This window comes from Aotus nancymaae, unplaced genomic scaffold (genome assembly GCF_030222135.1).
Source record: "Aotus nancymaae isolate 86718 unplaced genomic scaffold, 86718_ANA_hifiasm-v0.15.2.pri h1tg000012l, whole genome shotgun sequence".
NCBI classification, from domain to species: domain Eukaryota; kingdom Metazoa; phylum Chordata; class Mammalia; order Primates; family Aotidae; genus Aotus; species Aotus nancymaae.
The window spans coordinates 24253098-24271286 of record NW_026988423.1 but is presented as its reverse complement, the minus strand read 5'-3'; the positions used below and the strand labels follow the sequence as shown (position 1 = coordinate 24271286).

Below are 18189 nucleotides of genomic sequence, written 5' to 3'. Positions count from 1 at the left end.
TTCAGCTCCGTTTGTACACACCCATGTCACCACCCCCGGATCAAGACAGAGGCTCATTCATGCTCCCTCCCAGGCATGACCCCCATTCTGGAACTTCACAGAAATGAAGTCATACCTAGTCTATTCTATTCATAGAATAGAATTGAGGGTACTATTTTTGCAGCTCTTTCATAGCAATGGTCCATTGCTGTGTATTATTATCCCAAAGTGAGAACAGGCCACAGTGTGCCTCTCTCTTCTACCATCAGTGGGAATGTGAGCGGTCTCCAGTTTGGGACAATTATGAGTAAAGTTGCTACAAATGTTCTTGCATGTAACTTTGGGGCCCATTAACTTCATTTCTGCTGGGAGTGGAACTAGGGTTAGTAGATACAATCAGTGTTCCAGAGTGGTTGTGCCAGTGTCGCCCCACCCACAGCGTGTGCGAGTTCCCATGGCCCTGCTTCTTGCCCACTCTTGGTGTCATCCATCCTTTTAGCTTTTAGCCTTTCTGGCAAGGGCATAGTGGTATCTTATTACGGTTTAATTTGTGTTTCCCTGATGACTAAGGATGTTGAGCACTTTTTCATATGACTGTCAGAGATGTAGGGTTTTGAAAGGTACCTAGGCTTTTAAAAAAGAATATTTGCCATCCTGGCTAACACGGTGAAATCCCATCTCTACTAAAAATACAAAAAATTTTCTGGGCATGGTGGCAGGTGCCTGTGATCCTAGCTACTCATGAGGCTGAGGCAGGAGAATCACGTGAACCCAGGAGGCAGAGGTTGCAGTGAGCCAAGATTGTGCCATTGCACTCCAGCCTGGGAAACAGATTGAGACCCCGTCTCAAAAAAAGAAAAAAAAAAAAAAAGAATGTTTGAAGGCCCATTGTTATGTATTCCCTGGATCTCAAGAGGAAGTGTTGGTGTGTATCCAGTCAGCCAGGCTGGGGAGCTCCTAGGAGAGACCCTGTTCCAGAACAGGAAGGACAAGCCAGCCATCAGGAAACAGGAGTCCTGAGGCACAACAGAGCAGCTGGCATGAGGCTTCCAGATGCCATGGTGACCACACCGGGTAGGGTTAGCTGGGAAACCTTCCTCTGGTCCCCACAATTGACCCTAAGCGATGGACATTTCCTGGGGGATTTATGACAAGAAGGGCAGGAGGCAGTAAGCCACACCAAGTGGGATTCTCCTTGTTGACCATAATGGGCTGGGAGGGAAGGGCAGGCGGTGAGAGCTGGATGGCAGCGGACAGGAGGGAGGCAACATGCTGGCGAGAGGCCTGGACTAGGAGGCAAGGGGCTGGGCTCTGCAACCAGCCCTGCCACTTCTCACCAGGTGACCTTGAGCAAGGCCCTTTGCCTCTCGGATTCCATGACTCCTCTCTGCATATGGAACAAAGATCCTGGGTGATGGAAGATGGGAGCCTAGCAGCCTCTTCTGAGTTGCTCCTGAAGACAAAGCAGCAGGGCTGGGCAGCAGGTCCACCCCGGAGCTCCTAGACAGCCCTGACAGTGATGAATCACCACGCCCCACTCCGTCTCCACTATCTACTGCGATTGATCCTGAGCCCAGGTGCCTGGGGTGATGGTGGCCAAGGGCAGCTTCCAGAGAAGTCTGGTGTGTGGCAGCTGCAGTGGGAGTGGGGGATTTGGGGTGGGCATAGTCTCATCCCCTCACTGTGAGAGTGACCACTCTGCCCTCCCCTGCAGAGAAGTGAAGGAGCTGCCCTGCTTGTAAAACAAACACTCCAAGCCCCTATGAGAGGGGAGCAGAGAAGGGGCTCCAGGGAAAACCATGGTGGGAGCAGGCTCCCCATGTCTCCTCTCACAGCCCACGTAAGGAGTGTTGGGTGGTGAGGACAGACCCCCCCACAAGAAAGATTGGGGCTGTCTCCAGGGTTTCCTCACAGAAGTATCTATTCACCCCAGGAAGATTTGGGGGCTTGATCAATGAAAAACGTAGGTCTCTCACATGATACTCTTTCTGAAGATACACCCAAGCCCCAGTGGGAATTGGAGCCGCCAGCTGGCTGGTGCAGGCTCCGGGATAAGGACAGTACCCAAGGCCCCCTGACTGGGAAGCTCTCCCTCTGAAACACTCTGCCTCTTATTTTCTGCTGTCACCTCCCAGGGGTCAAGTTCTCCTTCCAAAGCCTGGGCTCACGGGTGTCCTATTCCACGCCTTATTCTTTTGTCCCTGTAGTTCAACTCATGCAAACCCCAAGCAAGAGGTCTAACTTCCTATCCAAGAATTACAGACCATTAGAACCAGATGGAACCTCAAAGATCATTCTCCCCAACTCTCAAATGGGGAAATTGAGTCCCAGGAGCCTAAAACAGTAAGAATTCTTCACATTAATATGATGTTTGGAAATTACAAAGTGACTCAAGATATTTTAACAAGAGTTAAGACTTACAATGTCACTCCCTAAGTACCAGGCACTGTTCAACATACTTTATAACACTGAGTCCTCGCCTCCATCCTCGGAGGTAGGTATTATTACGATTACTATCAACTCCTACACAAGGACATGAAGACGTGAACTCCCACGGTCCCCTAGTTAGCCATTGAGGAGCTGGGCTTTAAACCTAGGCAGTCTGGCCGCAGAAGCCATGTCTCTAACCACTCTGCAATCCTACCGTCTGTCTGCTGACAGAAACTGTGAAGGGCAGAGCCATATATGCCCTGGCATCAGGGCAGGAGGATGCCCAGGAGAGGGAGACTGCACCAGCCTAACTCCACAGGGGATCCCAGGCCCCATACAGGTTTTTGTGCACCCAGGAATCAGCAAGTGCCCCAAGTTGGGTGAAACCTGAGCTCGTGGGAACCTTGTTTGGCATCAAACGGCATCATCAGAGGCAGGCCGGACTCATGAGGAAAGACTTCCTGGAAAAGATGCTATGGAAAATGATTTTGTAGAACGGTAGTGATCTGGACAGGTTGTAGAATACACAGACCTCCATGTAAATGTTGCCAGCAGTAACTAGAATAGACCAGGCCCCTCGGCTTGCAGGAAGGGGACCTCAGCGCCATGATCCTCATCACCCGGGGGAGGTGAGCAAGGGGCAGGTCTGCCCAAGCCTAGTTAACTGATGCTTCACCTGAGACCCAGGGAGTTTCAGTGCCTTGCCCAAGGGGACACAGGGCGGTGAGCAGAGGACTCAGAACTTGGACCCAGGCCTTCTGACTCCAAGCCAAGTGCTCTTTACACTGTCCCGAACCGCCCCTTAGAAAGAAACAAAGTGCCATCGTGGCTTAGTTTTCCATTGGCTTATATCTTACTCAATGTGTTAAGTGAGGCGGGTGGATCACGAGATCAGGAGTTCAAGACCAGCCTGACCAACGTGGTGAAACCCCATCCCTACTAAAAATACAAAAATTAGGCAGGCGTGGTAGTATGCACCTGTAATCCCAGCTACTCAGGAGGCTGAGGCAGCAGAATCGCTTGAACCCAGGAGGCAGAGGTTGCAGTGAACTGAGATCGCGCCACTACACTCCAGCCTGGGCAACAGAGAGAGACTCCATCTCAAAAAATAAAATAAAATAAATGTGTTGAGCATTCACAGTCTGGCTTGAGGTAGTGCTCTGGGATCTCAAAGCACAGCCTAGATACACACAAATGGGGGCGGTGGGCCCAGTCTTGGAGTCTTGCAGGCCTGTGTTCAATCATCAAGTCTCTCTTAGTGATCTGGGGCAAGGAGTGTAAGATGGAGATGATAACGCCTGAGACCCCCAGGGCTGCAGTGAGGGGCAAGTGAGATGCGATGCCCACCGCCTGTGCTCAGGAATCCCCGTGTCCACGCCTCCCCACCCAGCCCACAGCCACCCCCTATCCCAGTCAGATCCAGCTTTTCCTCAACAAGGACCTGGAGGCCAGCTGTCCTCATTTCTCTTCTTGAGGTTGTTGTGCCCTGATTTGAAGCTTCCCGTGGTGCTGCTCATGGAACTTGCCAGAACTAATCTGCCCCAGTCCCCGCCACATCCATAAATATGTTCCAGTCTTAAAGGTCCCCAGATTCCCTGAGTCTTCAGTCACCCCAGCGTATGAAAGCTCATCCTGTCCCCAACCCCCTCAAAAAACAAACGCACACTTCGAGCCAGAACTCTGCCTGAGGAGGGTGGATCTGTGCCTTCCACCTTGCCAAGGCTAGGAGAAACTCCACAGGGTCTAACTTTATTTTAACAGAAGCATTTGCATGTATAAATCCCCTCTTGTTTTAATTACTTCAGACCATGCTGAGGTTTTCTCAATATATACTCAACTTGGGGGATTTTCGACAAGGACCTGAGGCCATAGCGTGGGGTCCTGGGAGGACAGAGGGCCCCTGCTCAGATGGACAGACAGCTCAACTGTCAACCTCCATCACTCCAAGGAGACAGGCGGCCCCTCAGCTTCTGGCTCTTTGCTTTGGGAATTCTAAGCTTTTCAGGTCCCCTCCTCCACCCATTCCCTCCTGGGTGGCGGTGGGTCTGTTTTGCTGATGTGATCCTGGGAGAGTGATGCTTCCACTCCCCCTGCTGATGGCTCCTTAACTCCAGAATCACCTCTGCCTACCTTCTAAGTGCCCTGCAAAAGTGGACCTACCTGGAAGAAGGTAAACAGACAAGCAAGAGGCAAGTGGGTGGGGGTGGGCTCTACATGCCAAGCTAAGAAACGTGGGTGCCCTGAAGTTGGAGCAGCTGTGCCCCAGCAAGGCTCAGAATAAAAGCACAGCAACCTCACACTCCACTTATGCGACTTTGGAAAAGCCACTTTGCTCTTGTGCCTCAGTTTTCTCATCTGCAAAATGGTACTATCAACCCATATTCAGCCTGTTTTCTAGGATTTAGCAAATACACGAGAATGCAGGTGAAACCCCTTTATAAACTATGAACTTCTGTGCCAGTGTAAAGGATTAGCATGATGCAATGACTTTTCAAGGTCATTTCCCACCAAAGAGACCCCAAAGCCCACCTAGAATACCCTCAGTGGCTGGAACTTCACTTCCTCCTGAGTCGCCCAAACTCTGCAGGCAGTGCTGACCTTCAGAGATTTCTAGCGAGTCTGTGGCTGGATGATCAATTATATCAGGAGAAGAAATAGGTGCTCCACAAACTGCCATTCCTGCGTTTTCATATTTTCTGTTTTTCTTATTTTCCTGGTAACATTCCTCTTTAAAAATGCTCATCTTGTCCCAGGTGAAATAAAGTGGAAGAACAACTAGTCCTCATTGGCAGTGACTGTCGTAGCAAGAAGCTGAAGCTGGCAGGATCCGGGTGGCCAGTGGAGGGGATGGGGGTTGTTGAGAACCTCCAAGAGCCAAATCTTGTTGAGATGGGGAGCAAGGGAAGAGCTGAAAGAGCTGAAAGTGTGACCCCACCCCAGGCCACCCCTCAAACCATCCAGGGAGATCCTGTCTTGGTGGGACAAGTGGGGCAGGGGGCTTGGGGGACAGGCTGTTTCCGAGACCTGGGGTAGTGTGGATGTTGGGGTGGGGAGAGGGGCAGTTAGGCTATTTCCTCCTCTCACTAGCCCAAACACAGTTTCCCTGTTCCTCTCCACCCAGCTGCAGACCACGCCTTGTAAGTGGAGCCTGCTTTCGTTTTTGCTTTTTTGAGACAGTTTCCCTCTTGTCACCCAGGCTGGAGTGCAGTGGCATGATCTCAGCTCACTGCAACCTCTGCCTCCTGGGTTCAAGGATTCTCCTGTCTCAGCCCCCAAGTAGTTGGAATTATAGGCTCCTGCCACCATGCCAGGCTAATTTTTGTATTTTTAGTAAAGATGGGGTTTCAGCATGTTGGCCAGGCTGGTCTCAAACTCCTGACCTCAAGTGATCCACCTACCTCAGTCTCCCAAAGTGCTGGGATTACAGGCGTGAGCCACTGCACCCAGCCTGGAGCCTGCTTTTGAATCCAGTGCTGTGGCCCAACTCCCAAATGCTCAGGGGTTGTCTCAGCAGGCCTTGAACTCACATCTTTCTGACTCTGCATGCAGTGTCAGTGAGGCAGGAGTCCAAATTGGCTACTCTAATGCTGTTGCCACCCACGCCCTCCTGCCCCAGCCTCAGACCCGAGCCCCAGGAAGGGAGGCCAGGAGTGTTAGAGCCCTGCCAGCCTAGATGAAAGGAGGCTCCCCCACCCTCAGGGAAAATGGAAGCCTCATGGGTGTGGGGAGTCCCCGTGCAGTGGCCAGCAGCTGAGGGAGGGAAGGTGGCTGGAGAGACCTGACAAAGACCCGAGACACTCCAATGGCCCTCCCTACACAGGCAGCTTCCTGAGCTCCACCCTAGGGGTTTCATCATCTGGGACCCTGGAATGGTCTGGAATGGCTGTTTATAGAGCTTTTCGGGGGACAATGACCCCAAACCAGTGATGTTTGGTTTCTCAGGGACAGTCTCAGGCCCTTTGCTCTGCCCAGCCCTCCTGCTGGGTGCTGGACAGTGGCTCCAAGATGAAGGAGAATCCTGCTGATGCTGGAAGAGTCTGGTGTTCATCTTCATGGAGCTGGCCTGGCACCACCACCACCACCGCCACCTCCACCACAACCATCATAATTATAGCACCAGCATCACCACCACTACCATCATCATCATCACCACCACTACCATCATCTTCATCACCACCACACCACCAGCATCACCCCACCACTAACACTATTATCACATCACCAGCATCACCATCATCACCATCACCACAATCATCACACCACCACCATCACCACCATCACCACTATCACCACCACCACCATCATACCACCACCATCACACCACCACCATCACCACCATCACCACTATCACCACCACCATCACCACTATCACCACCACCACCATCACCACTATCACCACCACCATCACACCATCATCACCACACCACCACCATCACGCCACTACCATCACCACCACCATCAAACCACCATCACACCACCATCACCACCACCACCATCACTGCCACCAACACCAACACCATTACCAATACTAACACTGTCACCAACACCACCATCACCACTACCATCACCACCACCATCACCACCACCATCACCACCACCATCATCACCACCACCATCACCACCACCACCATCACCACCATCATCACCACCACCATCATCACCACCATCATCACCACCACCATCACCACCACCACCATTACTGCCACCAACACCAACACCATCACCAATACTAACACTGTCACCAACACCACCATCACCACTACCATCACCACCACCATCACCACCACCATCACCACCACCATCACCACCACCATCACCACCATCATCACCACCACCGTCACCACCACCACCATCACCACCATCACTACCACCACCATCATCACCACCACCATCACCACCATCATCACCACCACCATCACCACCACCATCATCACCACCACCATCACCACCACCACCATCACCACCATCATCACCACCACCATCACCACCACCATCATCACCACCACCATCACCACCATCATCACCACCACCAACACCACCATCACCACCACCATCACCACCACCACCATCACCACCACCATCACCACCACCATCACCACCACCATCATCACCACCACCATCACCACCATCACCATCACCACCACCACCATCACCACCACCATCACCACCACCATCATCACCACCACCATCACCACCACCATCACCACCACCACCATCACCACCACCATCACCACCACCATCACCACCACCATCATCACCACCACCATCACCACCATCACCCCACCCCACCTCTGTTCCTATGATTTCTGGGCACTGCTCAGTGCCAGGCTCTCACGTGCTTACTTCACTTATTTCTACCCTTTCTCCCATTTTTGTGGCTTTTATTTTGTTTTGTTTTTAGACAGTATCTCACTCTGTCACCCAGGCTGGAGTACATGGCACGATCTCTCAGCTCACTGAAACCTCTGCCTCCCAGGTTCAAGTGATTCTGGTGTCTCAGCCTACCAAGTAGCCGGGATTACACCGCCCACCATCATGCCTGGCTAATTTTTTTATATTTTTAGTAGAGACGGGGTTTCTCCCTGTTGGCCAGGCTGGTCTCAAACTCCTGACCTCAGTTGATCTGCATGCCTTGGCCTCCCAAAGTCTGGGATTACAGGCATGAGCCACTGCACCCAGACCCCTTTCCTCCTTTTACAAAAAACTAAGGCTCAGCACAGTTGAGGTCACACTGCTACAGAGGGGAGAATCCGGTCCTGACTTTCCCACTGCACTTTGTGCTTTTGCAGATTTGGTGCTTTTTTCCTCCCTCATTAAGGAAGCCCTTTGTGAGAAGCAGATAGGGAGGAAAGAGTTAGGAGCTGGCAGAGGAGAGGGAAGAGGGGACCCAGATGGGGTGGGCAAGCTGGGTGTGTGACAGATCACCCACCCCCTCCAAGAGGACTGGGGGTCAAGTCCCTGCACGGCAGGGTCCCTAACAGGGAGATAGTCCCTCTCCCCACAGGAATGTGCGTGAAATCCCAGTAACTCTCTCCAGCTGGGCCTGACCTTGTAGGGGGCTCAGAGTCAGCCTCACTCAGGTTCCTTCTTCCTCCTAATGACAACTCAAGGTGTGGAGGGCAGGGAGTGACGGGGCGAGGGTGCTGGTGACATTGGAGAGAGCATTCCAGATAGAGGGAACATCATATGTGAAGTGGGAAGTGACAGTCTTCAACCCTTCCCAAAGGAGGTCACAGTCACACACACACACACATATGCACACACAAGCTCTGGCCCCTCATCCTGAGGCACAGGCCTAGACCAGTTGGGGGTGTGTGACCCATGGATCATGATGGTGAAGGGACTAAGGAAAGCTGAGGGCGGGGGCGAGAGAGGCCAACAGGCAGGATGAGAGCAGAGATCTGAGTCCTGGCTGCCTGGCAGGTCGGCCTCAGGAGCAGGTGTGTCCCTGCCCTCAGGAACCAATGCTCACTAAGCACCGACTGTCCACAGGCCCCACCCTCTAACGTGCAGTATTACCTCACTCATGCCCAGCAGCAGTCCTGCTGTGACTCCATTGCACAGATGAAAACATCGAGGTTCAGAGGGTTTGAGTGACGTGCCCAAGATTAGACAGCTAAGAAGGTGACCAGCTCAACCTTGAGCTTTCTTCCTCTGAAGATAAACTGAGAGATGGAGGCAGCGAGAGGCATGAAAATGGCCCCAGGCACTTCACTGAGAACCAGGGTGCCTGGGTTCCACCCTCACCTCCCTCATCAGTGAGCTGTGTGACCCTGAGCATTTCACTACCCTTCTCTGAGCTCATTACCACCTGTCAACAGAGGCAAAGGGTAGGGGTGTCAATAAAAATAATTTAAGTAAAAGCACATAATGTGACTACAGGTTTAACTTGGCCCAGAGAGCCAGCACAGGTGAAGCAGCCAAGATTCCAGGGAGGGGGGATGTGTCGACATCATCACCGTCACCATCAGCAGCGACTTCATCCATTTCCGTTTATTGAATAGCTAATAACAAAAATAGGAACCATGTATTACATATTGACTATGTGCCAGACACTGTACTAAGCACTTTACATCATTTACGTCTGCTCCAGGCAGATGGACTGGAAGTCGGGCAAGGGAGGAAAGAGGGCAGGACTGCAGAGCCCAGGGCCTCCGTCCTCCATCCAGGAGGTCTGAAGAAGGAGGCTTCAAGATGACCTCCACCTGAGTTCAGAAACAGAGCAAATTCTCTGTGGCCAAGGAGAAAAGGCTTTTTTTTTTTTTTGAGACAGAGTCTCACCCTGTCCCCCAGGCTGGAGTGCAATAGCGCGATCTCGGCTTACTGCAACCTCCACCTCCTGGATTCAAACAATTCTCCTGCATCAGCCTCCCAAGTGTCTGGGATTACATGCCCATGACCACGCCCAGTTATTTTTTGTATTGTTAGTAGAGTTGGGGTTTCACCATGTTGGCCAGCCTGGCCTCAAACTGTTGATCTCAGGTGATCTGCCCTCCTTGGCCTCCCAAAGTGCTGGGATTATAGGTGTGAGCCACCATGCCCAGCCAAGGAAAAGGCTTTTTATACTGAGGGGCCCACAAGAACAGCCATAGGCTGAAGTACAATCCAGTCCAGGCTAGAGGGAGTGACCAGGAGCCCAACCCAAAGAACAGGCTGAGATGCAGGGGACTCCTAGCAGCTCCAATGCAGAGCCCGCCCAGGGCCACCTCAGGCTGTAGCTACAGGGTTGAGCCTCCTAGCCCTATAACCTAAGAGCAGGAGAGGACAGAACCCTGGCTGAGTCTGAGCCAAGGAAAGAACCCTGTGTCTCCTTCGGTTTTCAGCCTCCAGGTGGGTTCCCTCGCCACCCTCGAACAGAGGAAAGCACTTGAAAGAGTCCCCTCTGTATGAGCTAAACTGAGGAGAGGAGAGGGGTATGTCCCATCCCGAGCAAAGGGAGGAGAGATTCCCACAACCCCGGCATGTGACGGTGCAGCAGCCAGCCCAGCTTGGAGTTCTGGGAAGATGAAACAGAAATGAGATGTTGAGATGGAGACAGAGAAAGCTGGAAACACCCAGCAAGGCACGTGTGGGACAAAACGTGGGCCTGGCTAGGCCTTGGCAGAGTGGAGGCAGGCCAAGGAGCTTAGCCTGATACTGAGGCCACAGAGGTGCAGAGATGGCCACTGTTGATCCCTCAGCATGAAGGGTGTGCCAGAAGTCCTGCGGCTCCAGCCTGTGCAATCAGAAGCTTCTTGTCCCTGTGGATGTGGCCCTGGGTTCTCACAGTTGGGCTTCAACATAACAACATTCAGACAAGACTTGGGAGCCCCCCTCCAGCAGTGAGACTGCTGGACTCTGCCCCCAGACCTTCTGAACATAGGAGGGTTGGCCAGAATGCCTTGCCTTCAGCCCTTGCCTCTCTGGTCATCGGGGGAAGATCAGCCCTTCCTCCAGCCAATTTGACCTCCAGGCACCGAGTCCAAATACCCGGCCTGTTCTGAGCTCCTGGCTCCCAGCAAACACCTAATTGTCCTGCATCAGAGGAGACAAGCAGAGGGCAGACCAACCCAAGACAGCTTCTGAGGCATAAGGGCCAAGTGGCTGCCCTGAGGAGCTCTGGAGGAGGTGACTCCAGGAGAGCCCCGGTCAGTCCAGCTCATGAGAAAGACAGTGTCTCCATCCCTAGGGAGGGGCAGCAGGAGAGAGGGCATTACTATTACCTGATATCACCTGTTAGAAATCTAAACCTCAGCCGGGCACAGTGGCTCACACCTGTAATCCCAGCACTTTGGGAGGCCGAGGTGGGCAGATCACCTGAGGTCAGGAATTTGAGACAAGCCTGACCTCATGGAGAAACCCTGTCTCTACTAAACCCAAAATTAGCCAGCCGTGGTGGCGCGTGCCTGTGATCCCAGCTATTCAGGAGGCTGAGGCAGGAGTAGCGCTTGAACCCGGGAGGTGGAGGTTGCGGTGAGCCGAGATCGTGCCATTGCACTCCAGCCTGGGCAACAAGAGTCAAACTCTGTCTCAAAAAAAAAAAAAAAAAAAATCTAAACTTCTGAGCACGCTCTGCCCCCTCCTCCAAGCCCCCCAGATTCCTTGTCTTTCGCCCTTTGCAGCCCATTTCCCGACTATATCCAATACTTGGAATTTCCCTCATACACCCCACATTTGACACACGTGTTCCAGTAGCACTCCTTACCCTACAATGTTCTTCTCATGGTGAACTCCTGTTATGCTATCAAAACCCTGCTTAGAAAGCCCCCTCCTCTGTGGGAATAGACCTCTCTTACAGCATGAATCACAAAACAGAGTACTCATTTGTGTACGTGTATGACTCCTCCATTAGCCACGGGGCAAGCCCCTCACACCTGGCACAAAGCCTGGCACATAGAGCTGTGAGGCACATGTTTGTCTAACTGAAGGAGGCGCAGCGGGTGGGGCAAGGGAGCACGCTGTGAGGCTGGATGTGACGTCTGGGCTCGCTTCCCGCCCTGAGGGAAACCTGGGGTTCAGGAATACTGACATCTGGCTGAGAGGGATGTGGTCAGGAGAAGCAGGTGAAGATTGCTGGCTACGTGGGTGTGACCCAATGCTCCTTGGGCTCCCTGACCACGAGGCCTCAGTGAATCAGGTAGAGCTGTTCCTGGAAGAGCAAAGAATCCCCAATGGCACACGACCTGCCCTCAATGGCACACGACCCAGAATGAACCCATCTGTGTTTACCTCCAAACCATGGATTTCACTGTCTCAGTCTCAGGGACAGGAAAACCAGATGCGCTGTCACCATGTGACAGGTGAGAGAGCTGAGGCTCAGGGATGTCACTGGTGTGAACCCCAGAGGCCATCCTTGCAGCCTGAGCCAGGACTGAGTGCAGGCTCTCCCAGGGAAGCCACTTAGAGGAGGCTAGGCCTGATGACCTCACAGGACAAAGAGACTTCAGTGGTCAACCGGACCCAAGTCCAGCTGTGGCGGGCCTAGCTGCGGGACCTGGACAGCTGACTTGACCGTGCTGCCCTTTTGCAGTAGAGCAAGAGGCACACAGCCAACCTCCCAGGATCACTGCAAGGACAGCACCCAGCACAGAACCTAGTGGGCAGAAATCGCTTTCTGGAGGCCCCTCACCCACTCCCACACTGATTCCAGTTCTCCCAGGCCTCACACTCCAGCCCTGGCCCAGGCTCCTCTCACAGCCAGGCCCGGCTGCCTGCAGGTGACTGGGCCTGCCCTCAAGCCTGTGAGGCTGGGAGTGGGGGAACCGATTTGTCACGGTGTAACCAGAGAGTGTCTGGGGGCTCCATGCCAGGGCTCCAGCTGGGGCCAGCACCAGGCCCCTTCCTCACAGCTGTCAAGGGGAGGCTCAGAGACAAAGCAACCAAGGCCCCCCTATTTAGGGAGGGAGTAGGTAGGGCCGTGTCTGATAAGGGATGAAAGGGGGAATGGCAAGCCCTTGCCAAGTGAGAGATGAGGAGTACTAAGACCTCACAGCCTGAGGCAGGGAGAGCGGCACACAGGTGGGGGTCCCAGTGCCCTCGGCCACAGACTACCTGGATGATCCTGCACAAATCACTTAACCTCTCTGAGCTTTATCTTGCTCATCAGGGATAACATTATCTCATTTTGCAGGCTCAATGTGAGGATCAAATATGCCCCAAATCAGCAAAGGCACCTGGCACGGTGCCTGGCATACCAGAGACTTGAGGCCAATTTCTCCTCCTTGGATTTCCCTTTTCTTATCTCCACGTGTCATTCTCTCTCCACTAGTATTTCTTCCACCAGGGCGGGACCTTCCAGGTGGATCAGGCAAGGCCCACGGTGACAATGAAAGTTGCACTCAGATGCTGACAGGGCAGGACCTGGAGGGAGGGCAATTTGGGGGGAACAAAACCAGAGTTATTCACTGTGGCCCTGGCACATGTGAGGCCTTGCCCGCCACCTCCCACCCTGGTTAGCCTTTGGTTTTCCTAATGCCCACAGGAGTGCATTCACAGACTTGCTCATTATACAGTCAGCCCTCTGTATCCATGGGTTCTGCATCCGTGGAGCCAACCAACTGCAAATCAAAAATATTCAGAAAAAAGAAAATGGATAGTTGTGCTTGTACTGACCATGTACAGCTTTTTCTTATCTTTATCTAAATAACACAGTATTACAACTATTTACACAGCATTTACATTGTACCAGGTATTACAAGTAATCTAGAGATGATTTAAAGTATATGGGAGAATGTGTGTAGGTTACAGGCAAATACGACATCTTTTTATAGAAGGGACTTGAGCATGCTTAGATTTTGGTGTTCGCCGGGGGTCCTGGATCCAATCCCCCAGAGACACCGAGGCGGCCACGTTTTTGTTTTCACGGTAAGGATGATGAAAGGGCCCTTATAGAGACAGCTGCCTCCCTCTCTTGGCAAAGTGGCCACAGAGTCCATGAGGGGTGATGGGTGAAAGCCTCTGAGAGAAGTCCCGTTGAAGCAGGGAGTCAAGATAGGGGCTAAAATCCCAGCCTTTTGTCCTGAACCTGTATCCCTCCTGCTGGAATCCCATGTGGGGCCAACCATGGTAGAAGAGAAACTTGAACTCTGTGAGCCAGACAGGGTATGTGTTCATTTCCCTACTGCTCTCCCTCCCACCCTAGCCCTCTGGAAATCCCAGGCTGCCTCAGCTGTGCCGAGAAGAGAAGGGGATATAGGTTTGGGTTCTGTCCAGGGAAACCGAATTCTTAGCATCCAGCATGGAGGTGGCCCAAGGTGAGAGCTCCCCCTAGTGGAAGGTGGGATTCCAGAGGCCCGGTGGACCCTCTTCTGGAACTGTCCACTATACATTCATTCAGCCAAGCCTTCATTCATTCATTCACCACACTTACTGAGCATTTCTGCATGCCTGGCACTGTGCGGCTCAGGGGAGACAGGTCAGATGTGCAATCACAGACTGTAGAAAAGAGACTGAAAGAGAGTGCTGGGGATGTCCAAGAAGGACCCCTATTCTGGTGGAGGAGGCAGGGAGGGCTCTCTAGAGGAAGCATGCTCAGCTTAAACCTGCAGGATGATTGGCCTGGCAAAGAAGAGGGAGGAAAGAGAGACCCTGGTAGAGAGAGTGGCTCTTACTAACACCTGAGGATGAGAGAAGCAGGGACTCCCCATCCAGGAGCTGCAAGTGGTCCAGGCTGGGGGCGGCATAGCGTTTCCTCCGGGAACCAGGTCGTGAAAGGCTTCAGCCCTAGAATACTTTGATGAAGGCCCTGAGCTCTTGGAGGATTTTAAGTAGGGAGGTGGCCTGATCTGATTTGTAGTTTAGAAAGATCACTCCGGAGTCAGGCATGGTGGCTCAAGCTTGTAATCCTAGCACTTTGGGAGGCTGAGGCAGGGGGATCACTTGAGCTCAGGAGTTTGAGACCAGCCTGGGCAACACAGGAAACTGCCTTCCCAAGGCAGCCACAGCCACCAGCTGTGGATGGATGGATGCTGGGGCCAGAGCCTTTGCAGAGGCAGGAGAAGGGTTGCAAATTTACTGGGAGCCAGATATCTCCTTCGGGGCATTGGAATGGAGCAGAGAGAGAGAGTGAGTGAGTGAGTGAGTAAGAGAGAGGAAGGTGCTTGTCAATTTCACTTTAGGAAAATTGTCTCCATGACGTTTATTGCTAACTGCAGGTTGGTGCTCTCTGTGTTTAATTATATATAATATGGTGGTGGGGAGGAAGGATAGAAATGAGTACGCAGTGTGATTTTCTCCTCAGTCCCTACCCACCGTCCTCGCCACCAGGGTTATAAAGGTCAGAGGTGAGAAATCGACCCCAGCAGAGGGAGGGACTGGAAGGGCAGCTGTGGCTTCATAGCCAAGCCTGGACCGCTGGGAAGCAGCATGTGCCCCTGACCACAGGCTCAGTCTCTGCAGCCCCCTGGGCTTCAGGGTGGCTCCAGCTCAGTCTGCGTAATATCACGACAAGCCCAGCAATCCTCTGGGTCCATGGCCAGGTGGGTCTCAAGGGTAGGCTCAGCCCTCTCACCTTAGACCACAGCCCTCTGGGCTTTTCACTTATCTGTATTGAAGAGTCTTGGTTTCCCGGGAGGCACCCCCAAGTGCCCCTTCTTCATCCAGCCTCCCAGCTCCCACCTTCCCCTCCTGATCCTCACCCTCTCTCCAGAGCTGAAAGGGAGAAGCACGATGAGTTCATTTGCTTGTTTAATTGCATAGGGAGGGGAAAGAAATTAAACTCCTCAACAGGAATCTTCCCTGCAGGGCCAGAAATGGAATGAGGATGTGGGGACCCCGTCTCAGCACCTCCTGCCTGCCCAGGAGATACCCCCACCATCACTCTACCTCCAAACCCCAGATCCCAGGACCAGAGCAGCATCTGGGTTACAGGGCCATGGCGACCTAGAAGAGGCTCCATCCCACCCCGACTGGGAGCTCCTCCTGGGACTGGAGCGCCGTCGGGGAGGGGGGCTGGGGGAGAGGTGGCAAGGGCAGAGCACTGCCTCCAGGTCTGACTCTCTCGAGTCTCTGACTCTCCTTGGCTCACTTGAGTTTCTCTCTCTGATTCTCTTTTCTGTCTTTTGTTTCCAGAAAAGCCCCGCCCCCAGAGGGGTCCAGGAAGTGCAGCCAGGCTCCTGGGGGGCACCGTGGCCGTGTTCCTCATCCTAGGTGCGGTGCTCACTGTCTTCTTCCTGTACAACCGGCAGCAGGAGAGCCCTCTGGGGATGGACGGGGCCAGGTGAGCATGGCAGGACTCTGCCCACCAAACTCTTGCTGATCTGCTCCCCCACCACCCTGGGAGCCCTAGACTTAAAGCACCTGAACTTGTGGAAGCTCAGGGACTTTCTAGGGCCTCCCCACGCCCCACCCCAACTCGGGGGGGGGGTCAGGAAGAGCTGACCCCCCTGATTAGCAATTGCTGCGTGCCAGGCACCGCCCCAGTCCTGCAGGGCTTCATAAAGATGCATTTGGTCCTCACAGCAGCTCAAAGGGGAAGGCGCATGATTACAATCCATGATTTATAGTGAGGAAACTGAGGCACAGAGAGCTTAAATAATTTGCAAGAGTTGACCTGCTCCCAGCCATTGACAAGGGGTGCGTGCCGGCAGACCCAGGGCCAGGGAGGTGAGAGAGACAAAAAGTTGGCGGGGGAGCCAAAACCCCTAACCATCACATAAAAATAAATCATATTTTAATGTGATATTTAAAAAAATCAAGACGAAAGCAAAAATCCACGATGAACAAATGTCCACCTACATTTTGTTCATCATGGATTTTTACGCTGATTTTCATCTTTAAAATCTTGCATCACATGTTATTTCTCTTGCTGGCTGAGGCTGTCGGTGCCACATACGGTGCACTTGAGGTCTCACACCCGCCCCAGGTGAGGGTCCACAGTGCTGCTGCTGGTTCCCCACTGTCCTTTGAGCTAGGAAACCTGAGACTCGCATGGCTCCCCTCCGGAGCTGGGCTGGGGTCAGGCGCAGAGACTGGGAAAGGTGGCCGGGCACTCTCAGCCTCTAACTCAAGACCCTGAGGAGCCCCAGCCCAAGCTCTGGCCTGTCAGGAGGCTGCCTGGGAAGCAGAGCCCCGTGGCCTGCTGGGGCTGAGGGACCAGTAGCTGTCTGGTGGCCTGGTGGGCAGAGCCCCCATGTTCGCTTCTGTGCTGAGTTTACCCTCATTCTGTCCCCAGGAACGACCTGCCCCTCTCCCAGAAGCTGGAGTCTTCTCCCAGCAGGCAGAGCTGCCTTGTGCCTGAGGATAGCCAGGTGGGCCTGAGGCAGCAGAGGACAAGGTCCCTGGACCCTGGGGAGGGAGAAAAATGGGAGATGGCCCCAAGGAGGAAATCCAAGCTGAAGGCGGAGCCACCACACCTCCATGGGTGGGGTTCCATCTCCTCCACCCTGAGAGACGACAAACTAGGACCCTTCCTACACAGGGCCCCCAGGGGACCTCTTCCTCCACCTCACAGTCCATTCATTCATTTAAAAAAATGCATTGAGCACCTCTAAGGTGCCTGGCCCCAAGCTAGGTCCCTGCTAGAGCCAGCAAAGCTAAAGGCTCAGGGGCACTTGTGCCCTCCAAGATGGCCACCAGTGTCGGGGATGCCAGGATGGGCTGCATGGGAACTGAAAAGAGGAGTCCCAATCAAACTGGGGTCTGTGAGGCCACCTGGAGCAGGGACACGGAAAGCTCTGTGCAGTGCTCACCGCCTTCTCTTCCAGGTTGTCCACCTGGACCCGGGGAGGCAGAGGCAGCAAGAGGAGGAGGAGCTGCAGAAGCTGTCCCTGCAGCCCCCCTACTGTGATCTGGGGGTCTCCCCTTCCTACTACCCCTCGGTAAGGACAACTGAACCTGGAGGAGAGTGCCCCCAGCTCAGCCCCACCCAGCGGGGCCATGAGCCTTAGAGGGGAAACCAGACAGAGGAGGTGGAGGCGGCGAGGGCCAGGAGGCAAAGGGGAGGCCCACCCAAGACAGAGCCATGGCCCCTCAGGGCTGCACCACTGTAGGCACCCTGGGCAAAGAGGGACTGGACGCTGGGCAGACCATTCTAGAAGACTGGCATTTCCAACGAGCCTGGCCCCAGCCTGATGCCCAGCTCTCCCTCCCCCAAGCCCCACCTCCAGCTCTGTACCCTGCATCTTAGCTCCTGGTGCTGCCAGTGGCCCCTCCTCCTGGCCCCACTCCCAGCCACTCAGAGGGCCAGAGTCCACTTGAATGGCTGCCACCTTTGCCCATAGCTGACTCCTTTCAGCAGACTTGGGGGTTTGGGGTGTTACCTACACAGTGCAGCCCAGAGACCCAAGCCAGACCGCCTGGGTC

The 18189-nt window shown here is 53.7% G+C and overlaps 1 long non-coding RNA gene across 1 annotated transcript in view; it reads right to left on the bottom strand.

The window, feature by feature from the left end:
* Positions 1-9256: 9256 nt before the first annotated feature.
* The window catches only part of LOC105729504 (uncharacterized), a 38747-nt gene continuing 29814 nt past the window's right edge, over positions 9257-18189 (bottom strand). Inside the window, exons 2-3 of the long non-coding RNA XR_001110262.2 lie at positions 13083-13248; positions 9257-9413 (exon numbers count right to left, since the gene is read on the bottom strand). This is a non-coding gene — a long non-coding RNA (uncharacterized LOC105729504). The remainder of the gene's footprint in view (positions 9414-13082; positions 13249-18189) is intronic.